General features: G+C 52.4%; 1 protein-coding gene across 2 annotated transcripts in view; it reads right to left on the bottom strand.

Moving 5' to 3' along the window:
* The window catches only part of LOC142906835 (uncharacterized), a 129584-nt gene extending 113409 nt beyond the window's left edge, over positions 1 to 16175 (bottom strand). Inside the window, exons 1-2 of one of the 2 annotated variants that reach the window (XM_076055460.1) lie at positions 15842 to 16175; positions 246 to 308 (exon numbers count right to left, since the gene is read on the bottom strand). The gene's annotated coding sequence lies outside the window, so the exon portion shown is untranslated. The remainder of the gene's footprint in view (positions 1 to 245; positions 309 to 15841) is intronic. The other variant, XM_076055461.1, reaches the window with a different exon arrangement.

Raw genomic sequence — 16175 nt, forward strand, 5'->3', positions numbered from 1 at the left:
CACAGGTGGTGGTGTGTCCAGACTCATGCCTGGCTACGTCCACCTGCTCAGAATTAATAGTTCCTCATTCCATCAAGTAATTAATTGAGGATCAATCAACACAGCCGAGGCTGCGTGTCTCTCTCTCTATCTCCCCATGGTCGTGTGGATTTCCCTCCCGATCTCCGGGTTTCCCCTCCACATGTAGAGAGTGAACACCGCCACACGCCCAGAGTGAACACCACCACGCTGTTGACGAGCCTCACCTTGTGTTGTGGGCAGGTCGCTTCTGAAAACAAAAGCGGTACAGCAGCTCAAGCGGGCTTGGCCTGGTAAAAAAGAATGAAATAAAAACTGCGTGAATATTTAAAAGTAAAACAAAGTGACAAAGAGGCGAGCCGTGTGAAGACAAATTAAACTTAAGCGAGAGAATTGAAGCAAACGCGATCAGGCGAGGGCAGGAGGCAAGGCCCCGCGTGCCTAGGCCCTGCGTGCCTAGGCCCCGCGTGCCTAGGCCCCGCGTGCCTAGGCCCCGCGTGCCTAGGCCCCGCGTGCCTAGGCCCCGCGCTGTAAAGTTCCAACCTGGACATCGCTTGCATGCTCGCTGCTACTCAATTGACATCCCTACGAGAGAGAGAGGGAGGCTCTACCTCGGTAAACAACAACCACCACCACAACCACCACCACCACCACCATAACCACCACAACAACCACCACCAGAACAACCACCACCACAGCCACCACCAAAACCACCACCACACCACAACCACCACAACAACCACCACAAACACCACCACAAAAACCACGACAACCACCACCACAAACACCACCACAACAACCACCACCACAACAACGACCACAACCACCACCACCAAAACCACCACCACCAAAACCACAACAACCACCACCAAAACCACAACAACCACCACCACAACAATGACCACAACAACAACCACCACCACACCAACCACAACAACCACCACAAACACAACCACTGCAACAACCACCACAACAACCACAACCACCACCACAACAACAACCACCACAACCACCACTGCAACAACCACCATAACAACCACAACCACCACAACAACCACCATCACCACAACAACCACCACAACAACCACCACAACAACCACCACCACAACCACCACCACAACAACCACCACCACAATAACCACAACAACCACCACCAGAACCACCACCACCACAATAACCACAACAACCACCACCAGAACCACCACAACAACCACCACCACAACAACCACAACCACCACAACAACCACCACCACAACCACCACCACGAAAACCACAACAACCACCATAACAACTACCACCACCACGAAAACCACAACGACCACCACCACAACAACCACCACCACAATAACCACAATAACCACAACCACCACCACAACCACCACAAAAACCACCACAACAACCACCACAACAACCACCACCACAACAACCACCACAACAACAACCACCACAACAACAACCACCACAACAACCACAACAACCACCACCACAACCACCACCACCACAACCACCACAATAACCACCACCACAACAACCACCACTGCAACAACCACCACAACAACCACAACCACCACCACAACAACAACCACCACCACAACCAACACTGCAACAACCACCACTGCAACAACCACCATAACAACCACAACCACCACCACAACAACCACAACAACCACCACCACAATAACCACAACAACCACCACCAGAACCACCACCACAACAACCAGAACCACCACCACAACAACCACCACAACCACCACCACCAAAACCACAACAACCACCACCACAATAACCACAATAACCACAACAACCACCACCACCACAACAACCACCACAACCACCACCACTGCAACAACCACCACAACAACCACAACCACCACCACAACAACCACCACAACCACCACTGCAACAACCACCACTGCAACAACCACCATAACAACCACAACCACCACCACAACAACCACCACAACAACCACCACCACAATAACCACAACAACCACCACCAGAACCACCACCACAACAACCAGAACCACCACAACAACCACCACAACCACCACCACCAAAACCACAACAACCACCACCACAATAACTACAATAACCACAACAACCACCACAACAACCACCACCACAACCACCACCACAACAACCACAAACACCACCACAACCACAAACACCACCACAAACACAACCACAACCACCACAACAACCACCACCACAACCACCACCACAACAACCACAACCACCACCAAAACAACCACCACAACAACCACCACAATAACCACTACAACAACCACTACAACAACCACCACCACAACCACCACCACAACAACCACCACCACAATAACCACAACAACCACCACCAGAACCACCACCACAACAACCACCACCACAACAACCACCACCACAACCACCACAACCACCACCAAAACCACAACAACCACCACAACAACCACCACCACAATAACCATAATAACCACAACCACCACCACAACCATCATCACAACCACCACAAAAACCACCACCACAACAACCACCACAACCACCACCACAACGACCACCACAACAACCACCACAATAACCACAACAACCACCACCACAACAACCACCACAACCACCACCACAACAACCACCACAACCACCACCACGAAAACCACAACAACCACCACCACCAAAACCACAACCACCATCACAACCACCACCAAAACCACAACCACCACCACGACAACCACCACCACAACCACCACCAACAAAACCACAACAACCACCCCAACAACCACCACAACAACCACCACAACAACAACCACCACCACAACAACCACAACAACCACCACAACCACAAACACCACCACAACCACCACCAATAGAACAACCACCACAACCACTGCAACAACCACCACAACAACCACAACCACCACCACAACAACAACCACCACCACCACCACTGCAACAACCACCATAACAACCACAACCACCATAACAACCAAAACCAACACAACAACCACCACCACAACAACCACCAACACAACAACCACCACCACAACCACCACCACAACCACCACCACAACAACCATCACAACAACCACAACAACAAATAAAACAAAGTGACAAAGTTGCGAGCCGAGTGAAGACAAATTAAACTTAAGCGAGAGAATTGAAGCAAACGCGGTCAGGCGAGGGCAGGAGGCAAGGCCCCGCGTGGCTAGGCCCCGTGCTGTAAAGTTCCAACCTGGACATCGCTTCCATACTCGCTGCTACTCAATTGACATCCCTACGAGAGAGCGAGGCTCTACCTTGGTAAACGACAACCACCACCACCACAACCACCACCACCACAACCACAACAACCACCACCACCAAAACCACAACAACCACCACCACAACCACCACCACAACAACAACCACAACAACAAGCATAACAACAACCACAACAACAACCACTACCACCACAACCACCACAACAACCACCACCACAACCACCACCACAACAACCACCACCACAACAACCACCACCACAACCACCACCACAACCACCACCAATAGAACAACAACCACCACCACTGCAACAACCACCACCACAACCACCACCACTGCAACAACCACCACCACAAAAACCACCACAACAACCACCACAATAACCACAACAACCACCACAACAACCACCACCACAACCACCACCAAAACCACAACAACCACCACCACAACCACCACCACAACACCCACCACCACAACCACCACCAATAGAACCACCACAACCACCACCACTGCAACAACCACCACAACTACAACCAAAACCACCACCACAACCACCACAACCACCACCACCACAACAACAACCACAACCACCACAACACCACAACAACCACCACAACAACCACCACCACAACAACCCCCACAACAACCACCACAACAAGTAAAACAACTACCACCACAACAGCCACCACAACAACCACCACCACAACCACCACCACCAAAACCACAACAACCACCACCAAAACCACCACCACAACCACCACCACAACAACCACAACAACAACCTCAACCACCACCACAACAACCACCACAACAAGTAAAACAACTACCACCACAACAACCACCACAACAACCACCACCACAACCACCACCACCAAAACCACAACAACCACCACCACAACCACCACCACCACAACAACAACAACCGCCATTCGCCACTAAGTGGCGGTGACGTCACCACGACGCTTGTGCCAGGCTATGTGCACCCTGAGGCCACGTGAAGTGTCGAACGCCCGCTGGCAGGAGGTCACGGGGCAGACCCAGGTGCCACGGGTCGACTGACTGAGATGACTGGCTGATGCACCACCTGTGCCCCCTACTGTGCCAACCTGCTGTGCTTTAGCCACCCGGCGCTCCGCTCGCTGTTGTGAGCGTCGCTCCTCCGCCCTCCGTTGTTGTTGGAGGGCGACTGCCTCCAACTGCCCAGTAGCATCCTTCACGAGCCTCCTCCACAGAGGCCGATCTTGACACCGCTGGTACCAGTCATCGGCAAGTCCACTCAGCTCCACGTCCTCCTGTACCACATCACTCCATCTCTTCTCTAGCCCGTGCCACGCCCGCTTAGCCCCCTCAATCCGGCCAAACAAAAGCTGTTTCGGCATGCGGTGGCTGGGCATGCGGGCTACATGACCCAGCCATCGCAGCCTTGCCTGCCAGAGGAGCTCACCGATGGGACCCTGCCCAGATCTTTCAAGGATTTGTGAGCTCCTCACACAATCCAGTCTGGTTAAACCCAGGATGGATCGTAGGCAGGCCAGCCTAAATGTTTCTAACCGGCGAAGATGTTCCATTAGGGGGGTCCACGTTTCGCAAGCGTAGAGAAGGGAGGGAATGACCGTGGCCGAGAAGACCTGAAGCTTAGTGCGGAGCGACAGACCAGGTAGCTTCCACACAGCGTTACGCAACCGATGAAAAGATATTGCCGCTCGACTGATTCGGAGTGAGACCTCTGCTGTTAAACTGGAGCCAGTCATAAGCACACTGCCCAGGTATGGGAAACGCTCCACTCTCTCCACAACTGCCCCATCACCTATTGGGAGTTGTGGGGGTGGAGCGTCCGATGGTACAAAATACCCAGGCAGGTGCTTAGTTTTGGTGGGGCTGATGGTAAGGCCCCACCTCTTAGTGGCACGCTCCAGTCTCAGCAGCAGCGTCTCCAACTCCTCCTCTGACTGAGCAGCTATTACCAAATCATCAGCATACATAACGTGGTTGAGCAATAGGGAGCCATCCCTTGACCGCACCCAGGCATCGATTAGCCTCCCATTATATCTGTACCATATGGAGATTCCCCCGGTACAGCTATTGAAGGCTTCACGAACTACGTGGTCAAAATAGATGTTAAATAATGTGGGAGCCAGAGGACATCCCTGTCGCACCCCAAGGTGTACAGGGAATGGCTCTGACTCCCGGCCACGTAGTTTTACCCGGGCCCGCTCACCATCATGAAGGTCCTTAATGATCGTGAGCAGAGGGTCAGGTACTCCAAAAGCACGAAGAACGACCCAGAGCCCAGGCCTACTGATGGTATCATAGGCCTTGACCAGGTCAATAAAGCAGAGATGTAGGTCTTGTTGGAATTCCCTACACCTCTGCTGTAGCAGACGGACAGAAAATATGGCATCTGTGCAGGACCGCCCTTTCCTGAAACCGCATTGGGGCTCCGCAAGCCTCTCCTCAGCGTGCCTGGCAAGGCGATGCTGAATAATCCTTGCCAGGACCTTTCCCACCACAACCACCACCACAACAACCACCACCACAACAACCACCACAACCACCACCAATAGAACAACCACCACCACTGCAACAACCACCACAACCACCACCACAACCACCACAACAACCACCACAACAACCAAAACAACAACCACCACAACCACCACCACAACCACCACCACAACAACCACCACAACAACCACAACAACAAATAAAACAAAGTGACAAAGTGGCGAGCCGAGTGAAGACAAATTAAACCTAAGCGAGAGAATTGAAGCAAACGCGATCAGGCGAGGGCAGGAGGCAAGGCACCGCGTGGCTAGGCCCCGCGATGTAAAGTTCCAACCTGGACATCGCTTCCATACTCGCTGCTACTCAATTGACATCCCTACGAGAGAGAGCGAGGCTCTACCTCGGTAAACGACAACCACCACAACCACCACAACAACCACCACAACAACCACCACCACAACCACCACCACCAAAACCACAACAACCACCACCACCAAAACCACAACAACCACCACCACCAAAACCACAACAACCACTACCACAACCACCTCCACCAAAACCACAACAACCACTACCACAACCACCACAAAAACCACAACAACCACCACCACCACAACCACCACCACAACCACCACCACAACCACCACCACAACAACAACCACAACAACAAGCAAAACAACCACAACAACAACCACTACCACCACAACCACCACAACAACCACCACAACAACCACCACCACAACCGCCACCACAACAACCACCACAACAACCACCACAACCACCACCACAACCACCACAAACACCACCACGACAACCACCACCACAACAACCACAACCACCACCAATAGAACAACCACCACAACCACCACCACTGCAACAACCACCACCACCACAAAAAACACCACAACAACCACCACAATAACCACAACAACCACCACCACAACAACCACCACCACAACCACCACCAAAACCACAACAACCACCACCACAACCACCACAACCACCACCAACAGAACAACCACCACCACTGCAACAACCACCACAACTACAACCAAAACCACCACCACAACCACAACAACAACAACCACCACAACCACCACAACAACCACCACAACAACCACTACCACCACAACAACCACCACAACAAGTAAAACAACTACCACCACAACAACCACCACAACAACCACCACCACAACCACCACCACCAAAACCACAACAACTACCACCACAACCACCACCACAACCACCACTACCACCACAACAACCACCACCACCACAACAACAACCTCAACCACCACCACAACAACCACCACAACAAGTAAAACAACTACCACCACAACAACCACCACAACAACCACCACCACAACCACCACCACCAAAACCACAACAACCACCACCACAACCACCACCACCACAACAACAACAACCGCCATTCGCCACTAAGTGGCGGTGACGTCACCACGACGCTTGTGCCAGGCTATGTGCACCCTGAGGCCACGTGAAGTGTCGAACGCCCGCTGGCAGGAGGTCACGGGGCAGACCCAGGTGCCACGGGTCGACTGACTGAGATGACTGGCTGATGCACCACCTGTGCCCCCTACTGTGCCAACCTGCTGTGCTTTAGCCACCCGGCGCTCCGCTCGCTGTTGTGAGCGTCGCTCCTCCGCCCTCCGTTGTTGTTGGAGGGCGACTGCCTCCAACTGCCCAGTAGCATCCTTCACGAGCCTCCTCCACAGAGGCCGATCTTGACACCGCTGGTACCAGTCATCGGCAAGTCCACTCAGCTCCACGTCCTCCTGTACCACATCACTCCATCTCTTCTCTAGCCCGTGCCACGCCCGCTTAGCCCCCTCAATCCGGCCAAACAAAAGCTGTTTCGGCATGCGGTGGCTGGGCATGCGGGCTACATGACCCAGCCATCGCAGCCTTGCCTGCCAGAGGAGCTCACCGATGGGACCCTGCCCAGATCTTTCAAGGATTTGTGAGCTCCTCACACAATCCAGTCTGGTTAAACCCAGGATGGATCGTAGGCAGGCCAGCCTAAATGTTTCTAACCGGCGAAGATGTTCCATTAGGGGGGTCCACGTTTCGCAAGCGTAGAGAAGGGAGGGAATGACCGTGGCCGAGAAGACCTGAAGCTTAGTGCGGAGCGACAGACCAGGTAGCTTCCACACAGCGTTACGCAACCGATGAAAAGATATTGCCGCTCGACTGATTCGGAGTGAGACCTCTGCTGTTAAACTGGAGCCAGTCATAAGCACACTGCCCAGGTATGGGAAACGCTCCACTCTCTCCACAACTGCCCCATCACCTATTGGGAGTTGTGGGGGTGGAGCGTCCGATGGTACAAAATACCCAGGCAGGTGCTTAGTTTTGGTGGGGCTGATGGTAAGGCCCCACCTCTTAGTGGCACGCTCCAGTCTCAGCAGCAGCGTCTCCAACTCCTCCTCTGACTGAGCAGCTATTACCAAATCATCAGCATACATAACGTGGTTGAGCAATAGGGAGCCATCCCTTGACCGCACCCAGGCATCGATTAGCCTCCCATTATATCTGTACCATATGGAGATTCCCCCGGTACAGCTATTGAAGGCTTCACGAACTACGTGGTCAAAATAGATGTTAAATAATGTGGGAGCCAGAGGACATCCCTGTCGCACCCCAAGGTGTACAGGGAATGGCTCTGACTCCCGGCCACGTAGTTTTACCCGGGCCCGCTCACCATCATGAAGGTCCTTAATGATCGTGAGCAGAGGGTCAGGTACTCCAAAAGCACGAAGAACGACCCAGAGCCCAGGCCTACTGATGGTATCATAGGCCTTGACCAGGTCAATAAAGCAGAGATGTAGGTCTTGTTGGAATTCCCTACACCTCTGCTGTAGCAGACGGACAGAAAATATGGCATCTGTGCAGGACCGCCCTTTCCTGAAACCGCATTGGGGCTCCGCAAGCCTCTCCTCAGCGTGCCTGGCAAGGCGATGCTGAATAATCCTTGCCAGGACCTTTCCCACCACAACCACCACCACAACAACCACCACCACAACAACCACCACAACCACCACCAATAGAACAACCACCACCACTGCAACAACCACCACAACCACCACCACAACCACCACAACAACCACCACAACAACCAAAACAACAACCACCACAACCACCACCACAACCACCACCACAACAACCACCACAACAACCACAACAACAAATAAAACAAAGTGACAAAGTGGCGAGCCGAGTGAAGACAAATTAAACCTAAGCGAGAGAATTGAAGCAAACGCGATCAGGCGAGGGCAGGAGGCAAGGCACCGCGTGGCTAGGCCCCGCGATGTAAAGTTCCAACCTGGACATCGCTTCCATACTCGCTGCTACTCAATTGACATCCCTACGAGAGAGAGCGAGGCTCTACCTCGGTAAACGACAACCACCACAACCACCACAACAACCACCACAACAACCACCACCACAACCACCACCACCAAAACCACAACAACCACCACCACCAAAACCACAACAACCACCACCACCAAAACCACAACAACCACTACCACAACCACCTCCACCAAAACCACAACAACCACTACCACAACCACCACAAAAACCACAACAACCACCACCACCACAACCACCACCACAACCACCACCACAACCACCACCACAACAACAACCACAACAACAAGCAAAACAACCACAACAACAACCACTACCACCACAACCACCACAACAACCACCACAACAACCACCACCACAACCGCCACCACAACAACCACCACAACAACCACCACAACCACCACCACAACCACCACAAACACCACCACGACAACCACCACCACAACAACCACAACCACCACCAATAGAACAACCACCACAACCACCACCACTGCAACAACCACCACCACCACAAAAAACACCACAACAACCACCACAATAACCACAACAACCACCACCACAACAACCACCACCACAACCACCACCAAAACCACAACAACCACCACCACAACCACCACAACCACCACCAACAGAACAACCACCACCACTGCAACAACCACCACAACTACAACCAAAACCACCACCACAACCACAACAACAACAACCACCACAACCACCACAACAACCACCACAACAACCACTACCACCACAACAACCACCACAACAAGTAAAACAACTACCACCACAACAACCACCACAACAACCACCACCACAACCACCACCACCAAAACCACAACAACTACCACCACAACCACCACCACAACCACCACTACCACCACAACAACCACCACCACCACAACAACCACCACAACCACCACCAATAGAACAACCACCACAACCACCACCACTGCAACAACCACCACCACCACAACCACCACCACAACCACCACCACAACAACCACCACAACAACCAGTAAAACAAAGTGACAAAGTGGCGAGCCGAGTGAAAACAAATTAAACTTAAGCGAGAGAATTGAAGCAAACGCGGTCAGGCGAGGGCAGGAGGCAAGGCCCCGCGTGGCTAGGCCCCGCGCTGTAAAGTTCCAACCTGGACATCGCTTCCATACTCGCTGTTACTCAATTGACATCCCTACGAGAGAGAGAGCGAGGCTCTACCTCGGTAAACGACAACCACCACCACAACCACCACCACCACAACCACCACCATCAAAACCACAACAACCACCACAACCACCACCACCAAAACCACAACAACCACCACCACAACCACCACCACAACAACAACCACAACAACAAGCACCACAACAACAACCACCACCACGACAACCACCACAACAACCACCACCACAACCACCACAACTGCCACCACAACAACCACCACCACAAACACCACCACCTCAACCACCACCACAACAACCACCACCACAACCACCACCAATAGAACCACCACAACCACCACCACTGCAACAACCACCACCACAAAAACCACCACAACAACCACCACCACAACAACAACCACAACAACAACCACCACAACCACCAAAACCACAACCACCACCAACCACCACCAACCACCACCACAACCACCACCACCACAACCACCAGCACAACAACCACCACAACAACCACCACCACAACAACCACCACCACAACAACCACCACCACAACCACCACCACAACAACCACCACAACAACCACCACCACAACCACCACCACAACCACCACAACAACCACCACCACAACAACCACCACCACAACCACCACCACAACCACCACCACAACAACCACCACAACAACCACCACCACAACCACCACCACCAAAACCACAACAACTACCACCACAACCACCACCACAACCACCACTACCACCACAACAACCACCACCACAACAACCACCACAACCACCACCAATAGAACAACCACCACAACCACCACCACTGCAACAACCACCACAACCACAACCACCACCACAACCACAACCACTACCACAACCACCCCACCACAACAACCACCACCACAATAACCACAACAACCACCACCAGAACCACCACCACAACAACCACCACCACAACAACCAGAACCACCACCACAACAACCACCACAACCACCACCACCAAAACCACAACCACCACCACAATAACCATAATAACCACAACCACCACCACCACAACCACCACCACAAAAACCACCACAACAACCACCACCACAACAACCACAACAACCACAAACACCACAACAACCACAAACACCACAACAACAACCACTACCACCACAACCACCACAACAACCACCACAACAACCACCACCACAACCGCCACCACAACAACCACCACAACAACCACCACAACAACCACCACAACCACCACCACAACCACCACAAACACCACCACGACAACCACCACCACAACAACCACAACCACCACCAATAGAACAACCACCACAACCACCACCACTGCAACAACCACCACCACAAAAAACACCACAACAACCACCACAATAACCACAACAACCACCACCACAACAACCACCACCACAACCACCACCAAAACCACAACAACCACCACCACAACCACCACAACCACCACCAACAGAACAACCACCACCACTGCAACAACCACCACAACTACAACCAAAACCTCCACCACAACCACCACCACAACAACAACAACCACCACAACCACCACAACAACCACCACAACAACCACTACCACCACAACAACCACCACAACAAGTAAAACAACTACCACCACAACAACCACCACAACAACCACCACCACAACCACCACCACCAAAACCACAACAACTACCACCACAACCACCACCACAACCACCACTACCATCACAACAACCACCACCACCACAACAACCACCACCAATAGAACAACCACCACAACCACCACCACTGCAACAACCACCACAACCACAACCACCACCACAACCACCACCACAACCACCACCACAACAACCACCACAACAACCAGTAAAACAAAGTGACAAAGTGGCGAGCCGAGTGAAGACAAATTAAACTTAAGCGAGAGAATTGAAGCAAACGCGGTCAGGCGAGGGCAGGAGGCAAGGCCCCGCGTGGCTAGGCCCCGCGCTGTAAAGTTCCAACCTGGACATCGCTTCCATACTCGCTGTTACTCAATTGACATCCCTACGAGAGAGAGCGAGGCTCTACCTCGGTAAACGACAACCACCACCACAACCACCACCACCACCACAACCACCACCATCAAAACCACAACAACCACCACCACAACCACCACCACCAAAACCACAACAACCACCACCACCACAACCACCACCACAACAACAACCACAACAACAAGCACCACAACAAGCACCACAACAACAACCACCACAACAACCACCACAACAACCACCACCACAACCACCACAACTGCCACCACAACAACCACCACCACAAACACCACCACCTCAACCACCACCACAACAACCACCACCACAACCACCACCAATAGAACCACCACAACCACCACCACTGCAACAACCACCACCACAAAAACCACCACAACCACCACCACAACAACAACCACAACAACAACCACCACAACCACCAAAACCACAACCACCACCAACCACCACCAACCACCACCACAACCACCAGCACAACAACCACCACAACCACCACCACAACAACCACCACCACAACAACCACCACCACAACCACCACCACAACCACCACAACAACCACCACCACAACCACCACCACAACCACCTCCACAACCACCACCACAACCACCACCAATAGAACAACCACCACAACCACCACCACTGCAACAACCACCACAACCACAACCACCACCACAACCACCACCACAACAACCACCACAACAACCAGTAAAACAAAGTGACAAAGTGGCGAGCCGAGTGAAAACAAATTAAACTTAAGCGAGAGAATTGAAGCAAACGCGGTCAGGCGAGGGCAGGAGGCAAGGCCCCGCGTGGCTAGGCCCCACGCTGTAAAGTTCCAACCTGGACATCGCTTCCATACTCGCTGTTACTCAATTGACATCCCTACGAGAGAGAGAGCGAGGCTCTACCTCGGTAAACGACAACCACCACCACAACCACCACCACCACAACCACCACCATCAAAACCACAACAACCACCACCACAACCACCACCACCAAAACCACAACAACCACCACAACCACCACCACAACAACAACCACAACAACAAGCACCACAACAACAAGCACCACAACAACAACCACCACCACCACAACAAGCACCACAACAACAACCACCACCACCACAACAACCACCACAACAACCACCACCACAACCACCACAACTGCCACCACAACAACCACCACCACAAACACCACCACCTCAACCACCACCACAACAACCACCACAACCACCACCAATAGAACCACCACAACCACCACCACTGCAACAACCACCACCACAAAAACCACCACAACAACCACCACCACAACAACAACCACAACAACAACCACCACAACCACCAAAACCACAACCACCACCAACCACCACCAACCACCACCACAACCACCAGCACAACAACCACCACCACAACCACCACCACCACAACCACCACCACCACAACAACCACCACAACAACCACCACCACAAAAACCACCACAACAACCACCACCACAACAACCCCACCACAACAACCACCACCACAATAACCACAACAACCACCACCAGAACCACCACCACAACAACCACCACCACAACAACCAGAACCACCACCACAACAACCACCACAACCACCACCACCACCAAAACCACAACCACCACCACAATAACCACAACAACCACCACCACCACAACCACCACCACAAAAACCACCACAACAACCACCACCACAACAACCACAACAACCACAACAACCACAAACACCACCACAACAACCACCACCACAACAACCACCACCACAACAACCACAACCACCACCACAACAACCACCACAATAACCACCACCACAATAACCACCACAATAACCACCACCAGAACCACCACCACAACAACCACAACCACCACCACCAAAACCACAACAACCACCACAACAACCACCACAACCACCACAACCACAACAACAACCACCACCACAACCACCACCACAACAACCACCACAATAACCACAACAACCACCACCACAACCACCAAAACCACCACCACAACAACCACCACAACAACCACCACCACCAAAACCACAACAACCACCACAACAACCACCACAACAACAACCACCACAACAACCACCACAACCACAAACACCACCACAACCACCACCAATAGAACAACCACCACAACCACCACCACTGCAACAACCACCACAACAACCACAACCACCACCACAACAACAACCATCACCATAACCACCACTGCAACAACCACCATAACAACCACAACCACCACAACAACCACCACCACAACAACCACTACCACAACAACCACCACAACCACCACAACAACCACCACCACAATAACCACAACAACCACCACCACAACAACCACCACCACAACAACCACCACCACAACAACCACCACAACAAACACCACAACCACCACCACCAAAACCACAACAACCACCACCACAACCACAACAATCACCACCACCACAGCCACCACTGCAACCACCACAAAAACCACCACCACAACAACCACCACAACCACTACTTCAACCACAACAACCACCACAACCACTACTTCAACCACCACAACAACCACCACCACAACAACCACAACAACCACTACAAACACCACCACAACCACAAACACCACCACAACAACCACAACAACAACCACCACAACAACAACCACCACCACAACAACCACCACCACCACCACAACAACCACCACCACAACCACCAGCAAAACCACAACAACCACCACAACCACCACCACAACAACCACCACCACAACCACCACCAATAGAACAACCACCACAACCACCACCACTGCAACAACCACCACAACTACAACCAAAACCACCACCACAACCACCACAACAACAACAACCACAACAAAAACCACCACAACCACCACCACAACCACCACAACAACAACCACAACAACGACCACCACCACAACAACCACCACAACAAGTAAAACAACTACCACCACAACAACCACCACAACCACCACCACCAAAACCACAACCACCACCACCACAACAACCACCACCATAACAACCACAACCACAACAACCACCACCACCAATAGAACAACCACCACAACCACCACCACTGCAACTACCACCACAACCACAACCACCACCACAACCACCACAACAACCACCAAAACAACAACCACCACCACAACCACCACCACAACCACCACAACAAGTAAAACAAAGTGACAAAGTGGCGAGCCGAGTGAAGACAAATTAAACTTAAGCGAGAGAATTGAAGCAAACGCGATCAGGTGAGGGCAGGAGGCAAGGCCCCGCGTGGCTAGGCCCCGTGCTGTAAAGTTCCAACCTGGACATCGCTTCCATGCTCGCTGCTACTCAATTGACATCCCTACGAGAAAGAGAGCGAGGCTCTACCTCGGTAAACAACAACCACCACAACCACCACAACAATCACCACAACCACAACCGCGATGAGAATTTCTCACCTCGGATTTCAGTGCACGGCGGAGCAGCAGCTTCCTGTTACTTCGTGATGTCACGCGGCAGCAGGAGTTGACATGACGTCACTTTCGGGGTTAAAAAACACTCCCCTCCCACAATGAGCGGCTCTGTAACTTCAATAAATTATGTTAATGAGGCTGGTCCATACGTGGAGGGATGGGCGTGGGTGCCGAACTCGTCGCAATAAACTCTAAACTCGCGATGACTTTCATGAATATATTATGTTAATGAGCCGCCAGTCACCGGGAGTAGCTTTGCCCAAATAAGGATTCTACTTGAACAGGTAAGGGAAGTGACCCAGGCAGAGGTGACGTCACG

This window comes from Petromyzon marinus, chromosome 71 (genome assembly GCF_048934315.1).
Source record: "Petromyzon marinus isolate PM22_M1 ecotype Great Lakes invasive population chromosome 71, UKy_Petmar_22M1.pri1.0, whole genome shotgun sequence".
Taxonomy (NCBI): domain Eukaryota; kingdom Metazoa; phylum Chordata; class Hyperoartia; order Petromyzontiformes; family Petromyzontidae; genus Petromyzon; species Petromyzon marinus.